General features: G+C 46.2%; 1 long non-coding RNA gene across 3 annotated transcripts; it reads left to right on the top strand.

Annotated features, from left to right (window-relative positions):
* The first annotated feature begins 247 nt into the window (after positions 1–247).
* On the top strand, positions 248–23,003 carry LOC122466685. 3 transcript variants are annotated; one of them, XR_006292390.1, is made up of 5 exons: positions 248–1,889; positions 2,424–2,462; positions 6,421–6,625; positions 20,936–21,070; positions 21,690–23,003. It is a non-coding gene; the product is annotated as an uncharacterized LOC122466685 (long non-coding RNA). The 3 variants fall into 3 exon arrangements; XR_006292391.1 differs by having other exon boundaries at positions 20,939–21,070; XR_006292392.1 differs by lacking the exon at positions 6,421–6,625 and having other exon boundaries at positions 1,847–1,889.
* The last annotated feature ends 750 nt before the right edge of the window (positions 23,004–23,753 follow it).

Raw genomic sequence — 23,753 nt, forward strand, 5'->3', positions numbered from 1 at the left:
GATAGAACATACCACATATACTACTGTTCTGTACTCCTAAATAAATAGTGTTGAGGAAGATGGAATTTCATTGTTAATTCAGTTTCTTTGCTTTTGTTATTGTATGTCACAGGCTCAGTGAGGGGATTTAAATTATTTTAGATTACTTGTTTTCCTCTTTTTTAGGAAGTTTTAATGAAAACTCTTATGAAACAGGATGGGAACTATCTATTTTAGGATTCTGTATAGTGCTCATTACTGTAGTGCTTAAGCTGACACTATAAACCCTAATGATTCTGAAAGAACATTGATAGCTAGTGTGATGGGGTGTCCACAGGAAGGTTTATCAGCCTGACAGAGCTAATCCACAGACATGGCCAGAAGGAGGTGCTTCACAGATGAGTAAAGAACCCTATGGCAATTTGGTGAGGAACATGTGCAAGTGATTACCCCTGATAAAGGGGAGTGTAAGAGGCTGTGGTGGACTGTATAAGGCAGTCACCCCGATACAAGGGAAGTGTGGAAAGCTATAGCAGAAAGAAAAAAAAAAGGGAAAGAGAAAATTGAGCCACAGTATATGGAAGCCTTTTTTGCAGAGGGTACTTATATCCTCCGAGGCTAGACTCCAGAGTCACTACCCCTGGGGAAGGGAGCTAACAAACAGCAGGGAAGGATCCAGGCCCAACTGAGGCAGGTGCTGGAGAACCAGTAGGGACAGTGGGAGTCATATGTGTACCCATAAACCTATTTGACACAGCTGGCTGAACAACAGCTGTATTTATTTAAATTCATGCAGGAAGAAATTAGCACCTGCTGCTGAGATTAAGAGTGGAAAGGAGGTACCCAGGGCTGGAGGCCAGAGATATGCCTCCATACCTAAAAAGAGAGTGCTCCTACAAGGACAAGAAGCCTTACCTAGAAGGCAGGAAAACAAGAAAACACAAAAGAATCTAACCTGCGGGGAGAAATAAAAAGGGAGGGGAGTGTTTTGCCTGTGGTCGGCAACAGCACATAAGAAGGAGATGCTCATTTATGACCTGTGAGGTGAAGGCTATCCTAGGAGAGATGGCTAGCCAAGAAAAGGTTGAAGAATGACCTACAGACAAGACAAGGACAAGGGTTTGTTTTGGTGCCACAAGGTCAACCATATAAAAATGCACTTCCCTCTTAATAAAGTGCAGGGTCGCAAATGGGAAGGCATGGACCCCAGTGAGATAGGAAAAAGGAGAGGGTGTCCAGGGACTGGAGTATGCTGGGGACAGGCAGGGTAGATGTGATACTGATAACCATGGACCTGGCAGGTGGTCAACCCACACACCCAGTAGTGGATAGTAAAGAGCTAGCAGATTAAAATGATTGGGACAGACAGGGCCCTGACAGACATAGGGACAAACAGAGGTAGAGCAGGCTACTGTGAGGACTCAGACCTTGAGTGAAAAAGTGCTGGGGAATCCTGTGGGTCAAGTAAAGGGGCTACAAGAGAAACTAGTAGCCGACGAGCAGGCCTTGGAAAGAGCTGCAGAAGACATACAGTTCCAGAGAGAAAAGTTGAGGAATGCTATGGCAGACCATGATAATCTGTGTCTCCTGGTAGATGGTTTGGAGCAGGAGTAGGATGACTTGCAAGCCCAGCTCTGGCAACTTCAAGGGTGGAGGCATCCCTATCTCTGGGGGTTACAAGCTTGAGGGAGAGGGTATGTGAGGGGGGGTCCACCCTACACAAGGCTTGAAGGGGTTAAGGTGGACAGGTGGGCCAATTAACTGCCTAGACTGCACCTGGAGGAGGAGCCAAGGAGAAAGGACTAAGGCTCAGCTGGACGGGAACAGGAGGGGCCTGTATAAAGCCCAGTGGCTGAAAGAACTGGGGGCTGCAGAAAGTGAGGCTGCAGTCACTCTCCAACTGAGGGAAGGTAAGTTAATAAGTATCTCAAGGATATAGCAGTAAGGTTCAGGACTGTGCTATAAATAATGCTAAAACCATAATTTTCTAGTTGTCCTGTTTTCTCCTTTTCATTATCTCTTGTGGAGCTGATCAATCCAAATCAGCATTTATTTGAATTGAAATAATTTCAGTTCAACAAATAAGTGCCCAGAGTACCTTCATATAAATGTTGTATGACTGGTTACCACTTTAATCTCTGTTACCTAGACACAAATTTACCATCACCATATCTCAGAGATGCCACAGAAAAAGATGGTTTATAGTAACTAGTATTGTGTGCTCCTGAACCAGCAGAATATAAATATCCTTCACACCCTGAAAGTCTTTTTTGTCTCTACTCCCCAAAGTACTTTTTAAAAAAAAAAAAAAAAAAAAAAAAAAAACCCACAAGAGAACAAACTTTTTCAAAACAGAGAAACCAACCTGGAAAAGCATTCCATTTTCATAGTAAGATTGGAATGTTCTTAACATGTGCAGCTTAATGACTTTTCTTAATTACTAGGTCAACCGTGCTACTTTGTCATTCCATGGATATGTACAGGTAAGAGCGAGCAAAAAGGCAGAATGCAAAGTACTAAACAAACGTTGCCAGAAGTTTTTCAGTTAAGAATCTTCCCCACAAAACTTGAATTTCAAGCAAGGAACAATATAGGCAGTTAAGGTAAACAAAGCTGTTTGAACAATACTACTTCTTGTCCTCTTTTTCCCTTTTCTTTCTTTCTTTCTTTTTTTTTATAGCAGCAACATTTAATCTGGCATTTAAAAGATGATCCTTGCAAATATGGTTAAGCCCTGTATTCAATTCTGTTCAACTACTGGTGTGAAATTTTAATCAAAAAACTAGAGAGCTCATTCAAAGAAGAAATTAGTGAAAAAACTTTGGTCGTCTCTCATCAGTGAAAACTGATTTAGTTATGCAAATTACTGCTATGAATATTAAACCACTGATGAAAGGTTTTTAATGAAGGGATCTTTTGTTTTGGAAATGCAAGGGTATATGCTTTAATTTCTTGCTAATTTACTGTTCTTTGATAATGTTCACATTTTCCCCAAAGTGACTTCACTGATGGGTTTAATACTGTGAATAGAACTACAGGCCAACAATACTGGTTTTGACAAGCCTTCCCCTGTGTAACTATAGATCATGATTTGCAGCCCCTTATGCACAATTCTATTAGGGTGAATTTTGTCTACAGGGCTTTCCCTGAAATGAATTCTCATTTTAATGTTAGCCTCCTGCAGTTTTTAATTTTTAATCTGTAATATGAAATTGCAAATTTTACAAACATCATTTGAAACAGCCACTAGGACAGAACCGAATGCCAAAGTTTACATATTGCCTAATTAGACTGTTATGAGAAGCAGCTTATCAATGTCAAGCCAAAGATCATCAAAAACTCCAATTACTAATTTGAAAAACACATATATTTATAGGTTCATTTTGTTTAATTTGCATCCGATTAGCTTAATAATTGTTTAAAAATTGTATTAAGGTTAATAATTTTGGTTCAGCTAGCAACACACCTGGGCTCTGAAAGTGGTTTAGCAAATTAATCTCTGCCTACAATAAAACTCAACTGTAATCTTTTCCATCATAAAGCACAGAAAATTCATTACTCAAATGACACGGCAATTTTAAATATGAAAAGGCATTAAATCCATTTACCAGCGCGATCAATATTTTCTGTCTACAGCTGTATAATCCGTCAGATAATTATAAAGGAAAAAGTCTACATTCAGATACGTAGCATCTTCTTAAAATGTTTCTGGATAATGCACCCGACTTTAAAAGGTTGCAAAGAGAAGCCCATCTGCCTTACTGAATGCTGAGCCAAATTCTGCTTTGTTACATCAGTTTAATACAGTAGAATTTGGCCCAAACTTTTTAAAGGTTTTACAATGATCTGAGTGATTGGCCAGGCTCAATGTTAAGTATTTTTAAAGTACAAGCCACGCAAATTAAAAAGTATTTATAGCCATTGTAATGAATAGTTGTATCTGAAGACCCTGTCCTAGGTTTATCAGGTAAGCAAGCTTTACAACACTAATTACATTAACTCTTATGCAAAAATGTGACACTTTTTAAAACTGTATAAAATTCACTGTATAACTGAGAACAAAATTTGTTCCCTTAGATACTGTTCTTGCAAGCATCTGTGTGGAGCCAAATTGAAGTCAATTGGCCACTGACTGGTCTGTCCACATGGATCTGCTTGCAGAATTGGGCCTGATTTAGAAGGGCATGCTACTGACTTCATCAGTACAGTGTCATCTTGTATATTGACCACTGAACAGTATACAGAATGAAAAAGAAAATCACAAAAGTGAAAAATTAGTCACCGCAACTATTATGAGTTTTGCTTTCCTTGATTCTACAGGTTCTGTAACATCAGCCACAGATGTATTAAGGTTACTCTGTCTAGAAGACACTGTAGTATGTAATAGTTTTTAAAGACCTAGATATTGTTATGATTAGATATGAGTGATACAGATTACATTTAAACTCCCAAATAGTTTTGAATTTCAGTAGCTAAAAGTTAAAAAAGTGGTCCCTCTAGTAAGCTGCAGACTGCTAGAAGATCTAAATGTCTGTATTTAAAAACTTCTTCCCCAGATGTAAATCTCTTTGGTCCAAAAAATGATTCCAGAAAAGTTGCTGATATTTTGTCATTTAAGTTCAATGGGACCAGGATTTGACCAGTAGTTTGTTTCAGAGTAACCAGCCGTGTTAGTCTGTATTAACAAAAAGAAAAGGAGTACTTGTGGCACCTTAGAGACTAACCAATTTATTTGAGCATAAGCTTTCGTGAGCTACAGTAAGCTTTCGTGAGCTACAGCTTACTGTAGCTCACGAAAGCTTATGCTCAAATAAATTGGTTAGTCTCTAAGGTGCCACAAGTACTCCTTTTCTTTTTGCCAGTAGTTTGTGTTAATCCTGATTTTAACTAAATGTCCTTGCTGTCACTCCTTATTTTATTCATTTGTGTTTATTAAAAATGGGCTGAAACAAGGCTCTGAGAACAAGTATAAAATATTAATTTAAAAAGCATATAACAAACATTAGGGCAGTGTCCAGAATTTCTTCCCAACTGAGCTGCCCTACCCTTGGGTCCCTCTTGTTTTAATCAGGGAGCTGTTAGGGCAAGTTTACTGTAATTGCCTTACTACCACACCGAGAGAGAGGCCATCAGGTTGTCAAGATCCAAAGCATTTAGGGTTTTATAGATTAATATCAATACCTTCATCATCAACTAGAAATCAATTGGTAGTTATTGAAGATCTGAGCTCCCAATGAGAAACACCCTTTCAAAGACAGGCAGCTGTACTCTTCACTAGCTGCAGCTTTCAAATGATTTTTAAGTATAGTCCCATTTTGGGACATTCATTTCTGGTCCCATTCTCCTCATGTTTACCAGTCACATTTTTCACACAGTCTTTGGGTGGTATGAACAAACCTTTTTGTTTAGACTAAGTTTTTCAGTCTCCTTTTTGAACCCTATCAACATACATTGTGCCATTTTATGACCCTTTACTCACTTTCTAACAATTGAACTCCCAATTGGTGTAGACCTGCTAGCCCCCAATTATCCCAGCTGTTTATCCACAATCCTCTTCTCCTCCCCCCCACCCCCGCACCATGTGGCACTCAGTGATAGAAATTCAAGAACTAAGTTTAATTTCTGAGGGCCGGAAAATTTTCAGCTTTGTCCCAGTGAACATGTTAAAGGCTGTTTGTTATATTGCAATATGAGCTACCACAGCTCACAAATTCAGAACCCATTTTTGCAATTCTGCACTCAGACACCATCTAGAAGTAATGAAACTTGCTCCAATAGACCTAAGAAGCCCAAGAAACCCAGCAGTGATACTACTGATCTGCACTATGCACTTACTGATTGTTCCTTTGTCATCCTCCTCTGAACAAACAGTTCAAGAACTGCTGTAGAGCCAAAAAAAATTTTTCAAAACCCTTGTTGCAGGTGGTACCTGCTGTGCCCAGCTAACTCAGGTATAATCTCCTCCTCAGAGATACCAGTTGTAGAAAATCTGATAGCAACTCAAAGAAAGGGCAGGAAATGAATACTGGCTCTGAACCAGCTACAGAGGAGATTTACTATAATTATTGCCAAGCCTATCAAGCAAATCTAATTCCAATTGTAAATTATATTTGAAGGTTGGGTAATTTCTAGGAGCCTAGACAATGTTCAGCTACTGTCTCCTTAATTGCAGTAAAACTACTTAAGTACTTATGCTCAAAGTCACCAGGCTAAATCCCATTTATATGGGAACAGATGCAACTCTGCCTAAAGACAATGAAAGTTGAGTTGAATCCCAGTGCTGAATTTGGGACATAATGGACATGCTGTAGAGTAGCATATATGCACTTCATGTGTGTGTGATGAAGTTAAGGGAAATTGTCCTGGAATGACAAGCGTGTACATTTTGATAGCTACAACAACTTTGATACTGTTTCGTTATTTACCATATGATAACTGTAGCTCTTTCAGATGTGCTGACCACACAGATTCCACTCTTGGTGACTAGCAAGCTGCATTCTGTTCTTGGAGAAGGGTAAAAGGCTTTCTACTGGAATCATGACTGGAGGACTCCTATCAAAGTAGCCATATGCTCCAAGGAGTAGTAAACATGTGATAATGGAAGAATATAAGACAGGTTACTGGAAACACAAGACAGAAAAAGAAGGTATGTTAGCCAGCCTTCTTCAGTTAAAATTATCTGGAAAATGGAAACCCCGTTCATAATTAACAATAATAATAAGACAAAGGAGAATCCCTATCACATGGGTAGAATTATCTTCACAATTAGAGAGAGAATTCTTCAAACTGACATCCTTGGGTATAGCCTCTTATATCCCACTAATCCATGGCAAAAATATTTAATTTTAGAATCACATGCAAGTTATTTGTTAGCATCAATGATTTGATTTCATTAGTGCAGCTTCATTATTAAGTTCTCACACAGAAACATGTGGGTGCACATCATAAGCAAATACAACAAAGGGTATGTGTCTGTTTAGGCATTCCAACTTGTTTAAACTTCTCTTTCAAAGTAATGCTGACCTACTTGCTCAATGAGTCCCTTCTGAAATTTCTCCTACCACCTGGACATAAGTGCTGAATTCATTTATAGCAGTCACATATTTAAGGATATTGTTCTGAAGTCAGAAAATGTATTTTATTCTTAAATCAGGACTTTCAAGAGGAAGACTTTTTTCTTGGTTATTATTTGTTACATCCCTCACAAATAGCACATCTGGAAATGGTAAAGCATTTTACGGGTTGTTTCTCCCAAGATTATTATTCAGTTTTGATTTACTCACACAAAATACAATAAACATCTAGAATCTTAAAATTTAAATCAGGGGATTTTTATTATTATTATAACCTCTATTTTAACCACCTGCCCACCCTCTACACAGCTTAAAATCTATAAACACAGGAATGTCCATCTCAGAATTGGCAGATTAGGTCTTTGGCTCAACATGAATGTTTCTACTGCATTTAAAGTGAATTGGACAAGGAGATCATGAATTATGACACCCTAAAAATAGATTTCAGAGTAGCAGCCGTGTTAGTCTGTATTCGCAAAAAGAAAAGGAGTACTTGTGGCACCTTAGAGACTAACCAATTTATTTGAGCATAAGCTTTCCTGAGCTACAGCTCACTTCATCGGATGCATTCAGTGGAAAAACTGAAAAATCTAAAAATAGAGGTGGACAAGTCTATTTTTATTTTTTGCATTTTTAGCAAAAGAACAGAAAAAAGAGAGAGAGGGAAATCTAAGAAAACTGGACCCACCTTGAAGAGACCTAGTGCTCAAGACCAAACATTGTAATTCACCAATCTAAATTTGCAAATTAAAAATGTTATATAGCAATGTCAGAATGGCACAATGGTGCCATTAAGCTTAAAATATCAGGTGACTGCTAGTGGTCAAAGCTTTCATTTATATATATTTTTTCCATTACCCGTGTGTATGCACATGTATTTGTGCGTGCCTGTGGGTAGGTAGAGCTACATAGATATAAAAAAGCAAGTATCTAGCCTCTTCCCATAGACAGATCTCCAAATTTTTCCAACCAAAACTAAAGTTAAGACATTAAAAGAAGTTGGCAACCACAGTTAGAAATGTCAACAGTTTTGCCTTTGGCAAGACCCTTGCTTGACAATACAATGTGGGCAATTTAAAATTAAGTTTATTTGAGTAATCCACTCTGAGGGAATAAGCCTCTGCCCAACCACTGAAGACATTGACAAGCCTCCTAAGGCATATAGGGGTGAAAGTTAGGAGAGACCCCAGTGAGCCTCCTATGGCTTGTTGGGAGGCTGATCCTCTTACCCAGGCAGATCTTCACTCCTATTCACATCCTAAAGTCTACAGGAGTGTCTCCCCTTCTTGCACACCTCAGGAGACTCAAGGGAAGAAAGGGGGAATTGGTCTCCTGGTATGCTGCTACTCCACAATCTCTTTGCTTTCCTCATTCCCCTTCTCCACTCCCTGCACAATTCATAAGGTTCTTAGAAAGGTATGTGTTTTCCTATTCACGTCCCACATTCTGTAAGAGTGAGGTTCCCCTCTTGCAGTCTTATAAACATGTGCAACTCTATGGCTTTAACAATTGACCAAGTCTGCCCCTGTTTAGCATAAGATCTGAGATCACAGTCAAAGATGGTAGAATCCCAAGCTCTAGGGGTTGAGGATTATGTTAAAGGATCTGTGTAAATAATGAGATTCACAAAGTGATCTCACAAATACGCCAATCCTTCACCGGTCTGGCAAGAATGTATAGAACCCATATGGGAGTTGTAAACGGCCCACCTTGAAAGAGAGCTATATCCTTATTTCCACAGGACAGTTTCTGTTTTGACTGGAATGTCCCACTAGTTTGTAGAATGTGTTGTGATGCAACTCTACATTGGTGAAAGGACAGCCAACACTAAGACCATTTTACCATCCAGAACATTTTTAGGACTATTTATAAAGAAGAGTCCTTTATAATAGCTTGATACTATTTTAACATACTCCCAAGCACTTTTTGTATACTATTGTAAAAAAATGGTTGGATAATGAAACTCTTTCATACCTCATCTATTTAAAGCAGGTTGACTAACTAAGGAGCACTTGTTTAAACTCAGAAAAATGCATATTTATAATGCTGAAGGAGGGAGAAAAAGTGGTTACTCACCTCGTAACTGTTGTTCTTAGAGATGTGGTGTTCATGTCCATTCCAATCAGGTGTATGCATGCCACGTGCACACCAGCTGGAAGATTTTTGCCTTAGCAGCGTCCATAGGGTTGGCCTGGGCATCCCCTGGAGTTGTGCCTTCATGGTGCCCAATATAGGGACCTGCCAACCCCAACCCGCTCAGTTCCTTCTTGCTGGTTGCTCCGACAGAGGGGTAGGAGGTTGGGTATTTGAATGGACACGAACACATCTTGAAGAACAACAGTTATGAGAAGGTGAGTAACCATTTTCTTCAAGTGCTTGTTCATATCTATTCCAATCAGGTGACTCACAAGCCAAAGTTCAGGAGGTGGGGTCAGTCATCCACTGATTGGAGCACAGCTAGTCCGAAGGCTGCGTCGTCTCTGGCCTGTTGAGTGATTGCATAGTGCATTGTGAAAGTGTGTATAGAGGACCACGTTGCTGCCATGCAGATTTCCTGTGTGGGGACCTCTGCCAGGAATGTTGCTGAAGAGGCCTGAGCCCTGGTGGAGTGTACGGTGATCGGTGGAGGGGGCACCTTCGCCAAGTCATAACACTTCCAAATGCATGACGCAATCCACGATGAGATATGTTGCAATAAGACAGGGACGCCTTTCATTCTATCTGCCACCGCTACGAATAACTGGATGACTTTCGGAACGGCTTCGTTCTCTCGATATAGAAGGCTAGTGCCCTGCGGACATCCAGTGAGTGAAGTCTCGGCTCCCTGCCACTGGAATGAGGCTTAAGATAGAATACTGGGAGGAAGATATCCTGCTTATGTGAAACTGGGAGATAGGCCAGGTGAGGTCTGAGCTGAACTTTGTTCCTTATGGAAAACTGTGTAAGGGAGCTCTAATGTAAGGGCCCTGAGCTCCAACACTCTCCTAGCTGAGGTTATCGCAACCAGAAACTCCACCTTGTATGAGAGATAAAGCAGGGAGCACGCAGTCAGTGGCTCAAATGGTGGACCCGTAAGTCTGGAAAGGACTAGATTAAGGTCCCAAACCGGGATAGGCTGACACACTTGCATGGTATAGTCGGTTGAGACCTTTAAGGAAACGGCTGACCATCGGGTTTGCGAAGACTGAGTAGCCATCTGCGCCCAGATGGAAGGCGGAGATGGTGGCCAAGTGGACCCTTATTGACAACATGGACAGTGCCTGTTGCTTAAAATGGAAACGAGGCAAGCGTCGGCGACTGATGGCACTGTTCTAACCAGATGGAGAACCTCTTCCACATGGCAAGGTATGTTGCCCTTGTGGAGGGCTTTCTACTGCTGAGGAGAACTTGCCTGACTTGATCAGAGCAGGAGAGCTCCACTGCGTTCAGCCATGGAGCTTCCACGCTGTGAGCTGGAGCGACTTGAGGTTTGGGTGCCAGAGGCAGCCATGATCCTGCGTGATTAGGTCCAGGACAAGTGGTAGGGTGACCAGAGTTACCATGGACATTTCCAGGAGCAATGTGAACCAGTGCTGGTGTGGCCAGACTGGAGCTAGCAATATCACTAGGGCTTGGTCCTGTGGATCTTGAGGAGCACCTTGTGAACTAAAGGAACCAACGGGAACGTGTATAGGAGATGGCATCCCCATGGAAGTAGGAACGCATCCACAATGGAACCTGGGCTGTGATTCAGGAAGGAGCAGAATAGCTGACGCTTCCTGTTGCGTCGTGTGGCGAACAGGTCTATTTGGGGAAAGCCCTAGTGTTGAAAGATTGAGCTCACCATGTCTGGCTGGAGGGACCACTCGTGGCTGTGGAAAGAGTGGCTGAGACTGTCCACCAGCTTATTCTGTATCCCAGGGAGATATGATGCTTGCAGGTGTATCGAGTGCTCTACACAGAAGTCCCACAGCACAAAGGCTTCCTGGCATAGGGGACAGGAGCGTGGACCCCGCTGTTTGTTGATATAAAACATTGCCGTGGTGTTGTCTGTGAGGACTAATACACATCTCCCTGATATATGGACTCTGAAAGCCCGGCACGCCAGGTGCACCACTCTCAGAGGCCTTGTGTCTGAGATTTCCCAAATGTGTCCCCCATCCCAGATCTGATGCATCTGTAACTAATCAGAGGGATGGCTGGGGGCTGGTGAAGGGTACTTTGCACAGACTACCTGTGGGTCAAGCCACCATAGGAGGGAGTCTAGTATTGGGCGAGGCAGGGATACGATACTGTCCAAAGCTTCTCAAGCTGGTGACTCTAGCCACGACTGGAGCGGGCGAAGCCTGAGTCTGGCATGCTGTACTAAGTAGGTACAAGTGGCCATATGCCCCAGAAGTTTCAGGCAGTTCCTTGCTGTAGTCGTGGGTAACTGCCTAAGGCCCAGTATAATGTCGCCCAGTGACCGAAACCTGGCTTCTGAGAGGTATGCCCTGGCTTGAGTCGAGTCTAGCACTGCTGCTATTAACTTCATCCTCTGCACCAGGGACAGTGTCGATTTGGCCTTGTTGAGGAGACCCAGTTCGACAAATGTCCTTCTTATGAGGCTGACCTGCTCTTCCATTTGAGATCTGGAGTGGCCTTTGATCAACCAGTCATCAAGGTATGGGAACATATGTACCTACTGCTTGGGCAGGAATGCCACAACGACTGCCATGCACTTGGGGAACACCCGAGGTGCTGCTGACAGGCCAAATGGGAGGACAGTAAACTGATAGTGGCTGTTGTTCACCACAAACCTGAGTGAGGTGGAATTATCGCTGTGTGAAAGTACGCGTCTTTCAAGTTGAAGGTGGCATACCAGTCTCTTGGATCCAATGAGGGGATAATGAAGGCCAAAGAAACCATGCGGAACCTGAGTTTCTTGATGAGCATCTTGAGTTCCCGCAGGTCCAGGTTGCTCCTGAGGAATCTCTTCCACTGCAACTACCAAGAGAAGTGAGCTCACTTCCTGTATGAGAAGTTGCTCGTGAGAGGAGTTCCTGAAGGGGGTTGGGGAAGTGAGAGAGGGCACAGAATTGGATGGAATATCCCCTCTCTACTGCGCGGAGCACCCAGCGGTCTGAGGTGATATGGGACCATGCACGGTAGAAAGGGGACTTTGGGTATAAAGTCGGGACAAAAAGGTAAGAGTTGTAGTACTGGTGCGCCGTCCTCGACCACGCCTTCAAAAGGGTGGTCTGGGGCCAGGCGGTGGCCCAAATCCTGGCCTGAGGAGGGGTGCTGCCTCCTTCTACCGCTCCTATTCCTCCTACGAGAAGTGTCCTGGCGGTTCTGTTGGTAGAACCTGGAGGGAGGCTGTGGTCGGAAATGCCTACGTTGAGTGGATGGCGTATGTTGGGGTGTGTGTGTCTAAATGTTCATATCTCTTAGGCAGGACAAAGTACTGTCTCTCATTCCTCTTAGCCATAGGAGCCACAGATGCAGGGGTCTGCCACAGGGTTTTTGTTGTCTCTGTAATTGTCTTTATTATGGGCAAGGCGATATGAAAGGGACCGGAGGGGGTGAGGATGTCTATGACTGGGTTGGATTCCTCCACCTCCTCCTTCGCCTGTATACCCAGGTTCTGGGCAGCACGACATAAGAGCTGCTGGAGTACTCTGTTATCCTCCAGAGCTGGGGCTGTCGACGTCCCACCACAGCTTCATCTGGGGAGGATGAAGAGGAGAGGCCTGGCAACGGACCCTGCTCACTCCCTTTTGTGCCCCATGGGTCTCGTGGCATGCGGTATTCCATAGCTTGCGGTGCCGGGTCCACTGGGGGAGGAAACATTGGTGCCCAGGCAGACTGTGCTGAAGTCGTTGGTTCCGGCAGTGCCGATATTGTCGATGCCGGTGGTATTGATGCTGCAGCTGCCAGCAGAGCCGCTGATGGAAGAGTTGGTGCCAGATCTGTAGAGGACAACAGCGGTGTCGGCACTTCTGCTGGCATTGCTGGCGTTGCCTGCGGAGCGGCGAAGGACGCCAAGGACACCGCCGCCGACCTGGACCTTGGCCCCTGGACCTGCCCCTGTCTCTGGTGATACTCCCAGGGTGTCTAAAAGGGCAACTGCATTGAAGGCTGCCACTGCAGAGGCCATGGTGCTGGGTAGGGCTGGTGGTCGCAGCGGGATCTGGACCTTCTGCTCCTGGTCCTATTGGAGCGATAGGGCTCTGGGCTGCCATAGGTCGGGGATTGGTGCCAAGAGGTTGGGGATATGGTGCGGCTCCCCTGCATGGGTGGGCCATGCTGGGGAGAGGTGCACCGGAGATGGGGATTGGTGCACCATCAGCATTGGTTTGCCCCTTGATTGAAACTGGAGCCATGCAGTCACTGGCAACTTGTCTCTCCTTTGCGGGGAAGATGGCGTCGTGAGGCATATAAGGTCTTTGGCTGCCTCAAATGCCTCCAGCGTTGAGAGGAGCGGGAGTTGATCACCTTGGCGCTCTGGGGACCATTGAGGGTTTGGACTCAACTGAACCCCAGATGGGGCAGGAGTCAACAAGACCCTAGAGGGCTGGAGAGACGAGGTGGCCTGGGTCGAGATGCTCATTGATGCCGCAGGTCCCTTGGTCTTTAGAGCGGGAGACTGACCCCTCTCCGGACTTTTCTTCTTTTGTGGCACCGGGGACTAAGAATGGTGTCGCGCCAAAGAAGGATTTTTATGGGTGGAGCCATGGCGGTTCTGTGAGACCTTATGGTCCTTGTTCGGTGCCGGCTCACGCACCGTTGGTGCCGGCTAATGCACCGTCGGTGCCGGACCACTGCGAACTGACGAGGAAGTGCTCGGCATGGGTTCTGCAGACCCTGGGTCGGAATGTGGCCAGAGTGCCGCTTTCATTAGCAGGATCTTAAGTGTTTACTCCTGGTCTTTAAGGGTCCTAGGATGAAAACCCTTGCAGATCCTGCACTTGTCCTTTTGGTGGCTGTCCCCGAGGCACCGCAGACAAGAAGAGTGTGGGTCACTCTTGAGCATAAACTTGCCACAGTCTTCGCAGAGTTTGAACCTGGGGGACCCAGGCATACCCCAGAACTGGGGTAGATGATGATTTGGGGCCGGGGGGGGGGGGAAACTACTAGCTATGACTACTAATTAACTATTTTACAATCAAAAGTGAAGAGGACACTGCCAAAAGTGCTTGCAAGCAAGAGCGAATGTTGTTCCAGCTAGCCGTCACCAGCGGTAAGAAGGAACTGAAGGGGTGGGGAGCCGGCAGGCCCCTACAGGGCCATGAAGGTGCGACTCCAGAGGGCACCCAGGCTGTCCCTCGGAGGCTGCTAAGGGAAAAATCTTCTGGCTTGCATGCACACAGCACGCATACACCTGACTGGAATGGACATGAACAAGCATTCGAAGAAGAACTCATTGTTCTTGAGACTTCTAATATCACAACAGACTTCCAATTCAGTGATGTTAATACATATTGCAGTTTTCTTTATTTTGTGGATGATTTAATGAGGAAAGGTAATGATGATCTATGGTACAAAACAGAGACTGACAGGTACTTATGACTAAGTCACGGACTTTCTGTGACCTCTAACTTCTGCAGCTGCTGGTGCACCTGGCCTGGGGGCAGCTCAGGCAGCCTGTGCCAGTTGCACTGGCCGCTGCTGGGGCAGTCTTGGGCCACTGCGCCCACCCTCCTGCCGCCAGCAGCAGTTGAGTTTGGGACGAGACAGGGGGTTGGGGCACATGAGGGGGTGAGGCGGGCTCTGGGCAGCGTTAACTGGGGGGCTCTCCAGAAGCGGCGACATCTCCCATGCTCAGCTCCTAGGTGGAGACGTGGCTAGACAACTCTGTGTGCTGCTGCGGCCTGCAGGCACTGCCCCCGCAGCTCCCATTGGCCATGGTTCCTGGCCAATGGGAGCTACAAAGCCGGCGTTCTGGGTGGAGGCAGCAGGCAAAGCTGCCTGACCACGTCTTCACCTTGGAACTGAGCAAGGGGGATGTCACCACTTCTGGGGAGGCACAGAGCCAGGTAGGGAGCCTGCTGGCCTTTCCAACCCTCCCCTCTCCAGCAGGGGTCCCAGGCTGTGCGCCACTGCCCCACCCCCCCAGCACCCATGGCACCCCCCGGGCTATCCCCCTCAAGATTTTGTCAGGGGTATATAATAGAAGTCATGGACAGGTCACGAGCCATGAATTTTTGTTTACTGCCTGTGACCTGTCTATGACTTTTACTAAAAATACCCATGACTAACACATAGCCTTACTCATGACTACCATAACACATAACAAAAGGTAAATGATAATTTGACATGCTTGGTAGTTAAAATTCCAGCTGGATTTTCATTACCTGTGCTTAATGCCCTAAAATAAAAGTTTATTTAGCAAATAAGATGTTCTTCAACTGTACCGAATCCACAGATCCACACCTTTGAGATGCATGTAACACTGACCACATGCCTGAAATCATTTACTAGTAGTGACTTTTGGAGACACATGGGATCTCATAAAGGTTAAAAAGGGGGTGACTTGCAACTGCATCAATTATTTACTAATTCATCTGGTACAAATTGTATATTATACTCTGAAGAAATGGGGAAGGAAACTGAAAATTTGGAAATCTGTGGAGATAATGTATTTAAAGATGACTGCTTATTGGTAAGTAAACTTTTTTTCATCCTCTTTGAAAATGGCCTCAGTCAGATCCCTACCTTTGGGAAATTACCAAACTTGATAACCTAGGCAACATGCCAGGGAGTAAACACTAACCTAACAACAGTATTACTGTCCTCCCAAAACAAACATCAGACCTCAGTGTCAGGTCAAGGGAGGAATGCCATGAAAGGTACACATTAAAAGATAGGAAATCCAAAAGCAGTAAAAGAAGAGGTTACTTGCCTCACAGTAACTTGTTTTATTCTATGTTTTGTCCCTGGGTGCTACACTATGGTACGTATGCGCGCCTATGCACTCTCAATTGTAGGCTGTAAAGTAGCATCTGTGGGTCCATGCCTGCGCATACCAGTGCATCGGCTCTGAACAAGGGCTTATAGAGAGGTGCAAGAACACCGCCATTCAGTTCCTTCTCAACCATGAAGCCAGAACTCCACAGCAGAGGGGAAGGAAGGTGGGTGGTGGAGCACCAATAGGGACAAAACATCTTGAAGAACTCAGGTTGTTGTAAGGTAAGTAACCTCTCCTTCTTCTAATATATGTTCCTTTGTGTGCTTCACAGTAGGAGACACCCAAGCAATAAGCTAAATAAGGATGTGGGTTCTGAGAAGGCAAGACTGGGCAGTTTGAAGGACTGCATCATGCAAGGCAGTGTCATGTCCAAAAATCTGTAAAATGGCATAATGTTTGGCAAAAGTATGGATAGAAGAACAAGTAGAAGGCCCGCAAATTTTTGATATGGGACAGCCTTCAATAGAGCTATAGATGTGCAATGAACTCTAGTGGCATGTGCAGTTACTCTGTGAGGAAAGTGGACCCCAGCATTTCCATAAATGGTTACTCACTGTGGCGGGGTGACGACTCACTGGTGCAGTGCCTCCTGTCGGTCGTCCTGGGAATTAGCTCTTCTGGCCAGGAGCACCCTCTGCCGGCTGATGTCCCACCTGCCGCTGGCTCCTGTGTCCCTCCTGGACCCCAGTGCCCTTCTAAATTAGGGTTCTGCCCCCTGACAGAACCCCCAACCCCCTATCCCTCCCTTGCCTCAGTGCTACTGCCAGTCATCATCTAGCCCCCGCTCCCTGGGGCAGACTGCAGTCTGTAAACCACTCATCAACTGCAAGGGGGCTTGGACCAGCTGCCTCTGCCTATCTATGGGCTGCCCCTCTGCAGCCCCAGTACCTTTTCATAGGCCTTTAACTAGGCCTGCAGCCTGGGGTTTTGCTAGGCTGGACCTCCCCAGCACTGCCATACCCTAACAAGGCCTGCAGCCTGGGGTTTTGCTAGGCTGGAGCTTCCCGGTTCCCACTGCCTTTCCCCAGCACTGCTCTACCCTAGGTACCCTTCTCAGCTCCCTGGCAGCCAGGTCCTTCTCTCTCAAAAAGCTAGAGAGAGACTCTGTCAGCTTCTGGCCCACTGCCCTCTTAAGCTGGCCCTGATTAAGCTGACCAAAGCTGTGGCTGTTTTCCTAATCAGCCTAGCTTTCCCTCTCTGCAGCCCTCTCTAGAGCTGCTTTATCCCCCTTTATCCCCTTCAGGCTTGTAACTGTTGTTCTTGGAGATATGTTACTCATATCCATTCGAATTAGGTGTGTGCGCTGCATGCAGTCATCGGAAAGTTTTTCCCCTAGCAGTACCCATCAGCTCCGCTGTGGAGCCCCCTGGAGTCATGCCTTCATGGCGCTCAGTATAGGACCCTGTCAACCCAGCGCCTCCTCAGTTCCTTCTTACCAGTTACTCTGACAGAGGGGAAGGCGGGTTTGGAATGGATATGAGCTAACACATCTCGAAGAACAGTTACAAGAGGCAAATAACCATTTTTTCTTCTTTGAGTGGTTGCTCATATCCATTCCAATCAGGTGACTCCCAAGCCTTGCCTAGGCAGTGGGGTTGGAGTTAAGGAAATGCTGATTGTAGCACTGCTCTGCAGAAAGCCACGTCATTTCTAGTGGGCCAGATGATGGCGTGAGAGGTGAAGGTATGCACCAAAGACCAAGTTGCTGCCCTGCAGATTTCTTGGATTGGGACCTGGGCCAAGAACGCTGCTGATGTGGAATGCACTGTAAGAGCCGGGGCCGGTACTTTGACCAGCTCATAGCACATGTGGATGGCATGACATGATCCAGGAGATAGTCTTTGAGATGAGACTGGGAGCCCTTTCATCCGGTCTGCCACCGCTATGAACAACTGGTTCAATTTTCTGAATGGCTTAGTGAGCTCAATGTAGAAAGCTAGTGCTCGCTGAACATCAAGGAAGTACAGACTCTGCTTCCAGTTACTGGCATGAGGCTTAGGGTAAAAGACAGGCAGGAAAATGTCCTGGCTGGTGTGGAAGTGCAACACCACCTTGGGGAGAAAGGCCAGGTGCGGGCTGAGCTGCACCTTTATCCTTGTGGAAAACCGTGTATGGTGGGTCAGAGGTGAGGGCCTTTAGCTCAGACACCCTCCTCGCAGAAGTAATGGCGACCAGGAAAGCTACTTTCCATGACAGATACAGGAGGGAGCAAGTTGCCAGTGGTTCGAACGAGGGCCCCATGAGCCTGGAGAGGACCAGGTTAAGTTCCCACGCAGGGACAGGCTGCCTGATCTGGGAATGTAGACGGTCCAGGCCTTTGAGGAAGTGACCAACCATAGGGTTGGCGAAGACTGATAGACCAGACGCTCCTGGGTGGAAGGCCGAGATAGCAGCAAGGTGTACCCTTATGGAGGACGCCACCAGGCATTGCTGTTTCAGGTGTAGGAGGTACTTCAAGATGAGAAGTACAGGTCCCTGGCGCGGGGAGTGTACGATGCTGCTCACAGCAGCACAAGAATCTCTTCCACTTTGCCAGATACGTGGCTCTAGTGGAGGGCTTCCTGCTGCCGAGGACCTCCCTTACTTGTTCTGAGCACAGTTTTATGGGGGTTCAGCCACAAAGCTTCCAAGCCGTGAGGTGGAGGGACCACAGGTCAGAGTGTTGAAGGCGACCGTGGTCCTGATAGAGTAAGTTGAGGAGGAGAGGTAACGTGACCAGTGCATCCACCGACAGCTCCAATAGCAAAGTGTACCAGGTGTTGTCGAGGCCATGCTGGAGCTATCAGAATTCTTTGTCCCCGCTCTGCAGACCTTGAGCAGGACCTTGTGCACGAGAGGGAATGGGGGAAAAGGCGTAGAGCAGGGAACTTCTCCAGGGTAGCAGGAATACATCTGTGAGTGAACCTGGGCTGTGACCCTGGAAGGAGCAGAACAGTGGGCACTTCTTATTGTGCCAGGTGGCAAACAGGTCAACCTGGGGAAACCCCCACCTTTGGAAAATGAGGTGAATGACACCCGGCCGGATGGATCATTCATATGCGGAAGGACCTGCTGAGGTGGTCCGCCAGCATGTTCTGAACTCTTGGTAGAAAGGATGCTTCCAGGTGAATGGAGTGAGCTATGCAGAACTCCCACAGCCGGAGGACCTCCTGGCATAGGGGAGAGGAACAGGCTCCACCCTGTTTGTTGATGTAAAACATGGTGGTGGTGGTGTCCGTTAGAACTACTATGCATTGGACTTGTAATTGGGCCTGAAAGGCCTGGCAGGCTAGGTACACTGCCCTCAGTTCCTTGAAGTTGATATGCAGGAAGAGCTTGTCCTGCGAACACAGGCCCTGTGTCTAGAGGTGTCCCAGATGTGCACCCCATTCCAGAGCTAACGCATCCATAACCAGGGACGAGGAAGGTTGAAGGTTGTGGAAGGGGACTCCTTCGCACACTGCTTGAGGGTTAAGCCACCAGTGGAGGGACATGAGGAACTGCCCTGGAACCATGACCACTGAATTCAAGCTGTTGTGCCCCGGGCAGTAGGCTGAGGCAAGCCATGCCTGTAAAGGTCTAAGCTGCAGCCTGGCACACCGGGTTACGTATGTGCAAGTAGCCATATGGCCGAGGAGACTTAGGTACCCCCTTGCTGTTGTGGTTGGGAATTGCTGGAGGCTTTGAATTATGTTCGTGATGGCTCGAAATCAGGTCTCTGGCAGAAGAGCTTGCGCCTGAACCAATTCTAATACTGCCCCAGTGAATTCTATTCTTTGGGACGGTTCCAAGGCCGACTTCCCCATGTTGAGGAGACCCAGTTGCTCGAACGTGTACCTGACCAAACTGATTTGGGACAGCACCTGCCCGCTGGTGCGGCCCCTGAGCTGCCAGTCGTCAAGGTAGGGGTATACTTGCACCTGCTGTCGACGGAGGAAAGCAGCCATGACCGACATGCACTTGATGAACACTCGGGGAGCTGTTGAGAGGCCAAATGATAGGACAGTGAAGTGGTAGTGCTTGTGGTTGACCATGAAGCATAGGAAGCGTTGTTGTGCAGGACAAATCGCTATATGGAAGTATGCGTCCTTCATGTCGAGGGCGGCATACCAGTCTCCTGGATCCAGGGAGGGGATAATGGTGCCCAAGGAGACCATGCAAAACTTCAACTTTACCATGCATTTGTTGAGACTGCGCAGATCTAGAATGGGTCTGAGACCCCGCTTGGCCTTGGGGATTAGGAAGTATCAGGAGTAGAATCCCTTGCACCTTAGCTCCTGAGGAACCTCCTCCACCGCTCCCATGGCGAGGAGCGCCTGCACCTCCTGGATAAGGAGTTCCTCATGAGAGGGGTCCCTGAAGAGCGACGGGGAAAGGGGGTGGGAGAGAAGGTAGGAGCAGAACTGGAGAGAATATCTCACTTCCACTGTGTGAATAACCCAGCGGTCTGAAGTTACTTGGGACCAAGCACGATAGAAGTGGGACAGATTATTCAAAAAGACAGGGAAGGATCCGGAATCGAAACTGGTGCACCGTCCTCAGGCGCCCCTTCAAAAGGCCTGCTTGGAACCTGATGATAGTTTAGTCGGGCCCTGGCTCTGCCCGGAAGAATATGTGGAAGAGTTGCTGAACTGGAGAGATTTGTTGGGACATGCACCAGATCTGGAACCTGGACCATTTCTGCAGGTAAGTGTGACATGTGGAAGACTTTCTATTGTGTAGTAGAACCTCTTGCACCAACTTTGAGCATGAGCTCTCTAAAGGTGCTAGAATCATATAGGAGCCATGCCTTGAAGTGGAGGATCCCCAAGTTGGGATGTATGGTACACCCTTTGTCCTGAGAGAGAAGGTGCGGAGTAGCCAGAAGGGAGATCGGTGGGCACATCAAGAACTACATCAGGTAAGGGTACCAGGTCTGTCTCAGCTATGTTGGAGCAATCAAAATTACGCAAACTCTATTCCTCTTTATCTTTAGCAGGACCTTCAGCAGAAGAGGAAACTGAAAGAAGGTGTAAAGAAGGTCCTTTTCCCACAGGAGGAGGAAAGCATCGCCCAGAGAGAGCTGACCGATTCCCACCCCGGAACAGTATCTCAGACACTTCTTGTTCTGGTAGGTGGTGAACCGCTCTGTGGACGGTATTCCTCACAGTGTGAATAAATCATTAAGTACTGAAGGGTGCATCTCCCACTCATGGTCATGTGGGAATTTGCGAATGAGCTTGTCCGCTATCGAGTTTTGTGTGTCTGGGAGGTAAACCTTGGACACGGTGATGTTATGAGAGATGCACCAGTTCTGTAGTTTCACTGCCTCCGTGCATAGGGAAGGTGATCTGGCTCCTCCCTCACAGCTCATATAATACATGAGACTATGTTGTGGAAGGGGTAGGGAAGTAAAGTGAATGGAATAACCAGATCTGATGATCTCTTAGGACTCATCTATCAGACATTATGCGCTTCCAGGCACTGCAGAACGCTGCCAAATTGTGGCCAAATGGGTGCATGAGCATAGGTAGTATTAAGGAGAGGTCTCATGACACCTCGACCTGCACATCAAAAGTAGTGCTTAGGGGCAGGTGGTTGAGTCTAAGACTGGGAGCCCAAGGGCTTCCATTTTGGGAATTTCCCTTTATTCGTTTTGGGGCAGATAGTGCCATTGTGAGGGGAATTGGGACAAATAAGGTCTCTGTTGGTATTGAGGGCTAAAATGTCTCTTTTGCCCTCATGTGTAGATTCCCAGTGATCTGGGAGTGGCCCTGCAATCCTTCAAGGAGTGGAGGAAGGCACCAGTCTTCTCAGCGAAGAGCTTGAAACCCTCAAAGTCCTCCTGTGTTCTAAACCTCTTTCAGGAATCCTGAGAGGTGAAGCCACAACGCCCGTCTTACCACCACAGCAGTGGAGGTGGTCCTGGCAGCCATGTCAGCTGCATCAACGGCCGATTGCAAAGGTGGTTTTTGCTACCAGCTGCCATTCCTGGATGATGACCTTGAAGGAGTCCCAAGAGCTCTCCAGCAGTTTATCAATAAAGTTGTGTAATTTATTATAATTCATGTAGTTGTACTTTGCCATGAGTGCCTAGTAGCTGGCAATTCGAAACTGTAAGGTGGCTGAATACGCCTTCCTACCGAAGGGATCAAGGCACTTCCAGTCTCTGTCATAGGGTGTTGTCTTAGAGTGGTGCTGTCAGCCATGGGATTTCACAGCGTCCACCACGATGGAATTATGGAGAGCTGCCTCCATAAAGATGATATTCTGGCGAAGTTGTCTTTGTGGGATCTTGGTCAGAGCTGCTGGCAGAGGGAACACTTTTGTTGGATATGGTCCTTGCCAAGAAAGAAAAGGCACTGGGAGTGCTTGTCCACAACTGGGATCGCCTCGCTGAAAGTGCAAGGCCCTCTTGAAGGCCGGAGAGCTAGGCATATCCTTTTCCAGGTGGGTTCCCACCATTGGGGGTCAAAACAAGGACAAAGTCTTCTCTCTCTCTCTATTTTTTTTTTTATTAGGCACAGCCAAATAAAGAGTCAGAAGAAAGCTAAAAGGTTTCTAAAAGCTAACTATTAACAAATGAAAATGAAAGTTAACGATATGCTAATGGACAGCTAAAGGCCCTGTTTCTATCTAGGGTGGTTAAGAAGGAACTGAGGGTGGTTATCCCAGGTGCACTGGCTAGCCTCATGGCACAGCACGAGTAGAGACAGTGCATGTGCAGGCCCCATAGACACTGCTACCGAAGTTCTATGATCAGCAGCGCAAGGACACAGACACACCTACAGTGAAGCACCCATAGGGACACTACTTGATGAAGGGGATCTTTGCAACTATTGGCCTTGTGCAGTACAGGGGCAAAAAGGTATAGGAGAGGGGTCACTATATTAAAGAAGTGGATAGTTGGGCTTCATAGTACAAGTTACACACAAAAAAGCCCCCCAAAACACAACCTTTGAAATATTAATGTTTACCTTCAGTATTTTTTTTAACAGGATTTTAAAATTCTCACTCCCAGCTAAACACATTGCTTTTCAATTGTCTATGTTACAGAAAACCACAACTCCATATATTCCTGTAAATGAGTTTGGAATAAATTTAGGTTGTGTGTACACTATTATTTTTCTTAATCTCTCTCTACTCCAGCTCCACCAGCAGTAGCAGCAGTGGGAGAGCTGCCAGTGTTTTAAACTGTTTGTCATCTAAGGCCATGTCTACAGTACAGACGTGTATCAGTATAACTACATTGCTCAGGGGTGTGAAAAGTCCACACCCATGACAACATAGTTATACCAACCTAACCCACCGTGTAGATAGCACTATGTTGATGGGAGAGTGGATTAACTAGGCCAATGGGAGAAGCTCTCCTGTTGGCATAGGAGTGTCTTCACTAAAGCACCAGAATGGCACAGCTGTATGTGAAGACAAGCCCTAATTCTGCTTCAAACAGATCTGGTGGCACAATGGTTGCAATGCCAGCAGCAGGCTGTCCACATTAATGGTCCCATCAATGTTAACACCAGTGGAGCTGTGCTATGTGATCATGTAATAATGGAAGATATTAAGAAAAATGATAGTGTAGAAAAGGTTCAATGTTTTAAAAATGTCAGGACTCAGCTCCTCGTAGAAAAAAACATTTAAAATACTGGGTTTGGTGGGGTTTTTTTGTTTGTTTGTTTGTTTTGTTTTGAATACTGGCTTAAAAACTCACTTAACAGATGTATATATGTGGTAGAAGAAGTTGACTTATATCCTGTAGTCAACAGGACATTTCTGTCATCAACTTCAATAGAGCAGGATCAGGCTCTTAA

This window comes from Chelonia mydas, chromosome 7 (genome assembly GCF_015237465.2).
Source record: "Chelonia mydas isolate rCheMyd1 chromosome 7, rCheMyd1.pri.v2, whole genome shotgun sequence".
Taxonomy (NCBI): Eukaryota; Metazoa; Chordata; order Testudines; family Cheloniidae; genus Chelonia; species Chelonia mydas.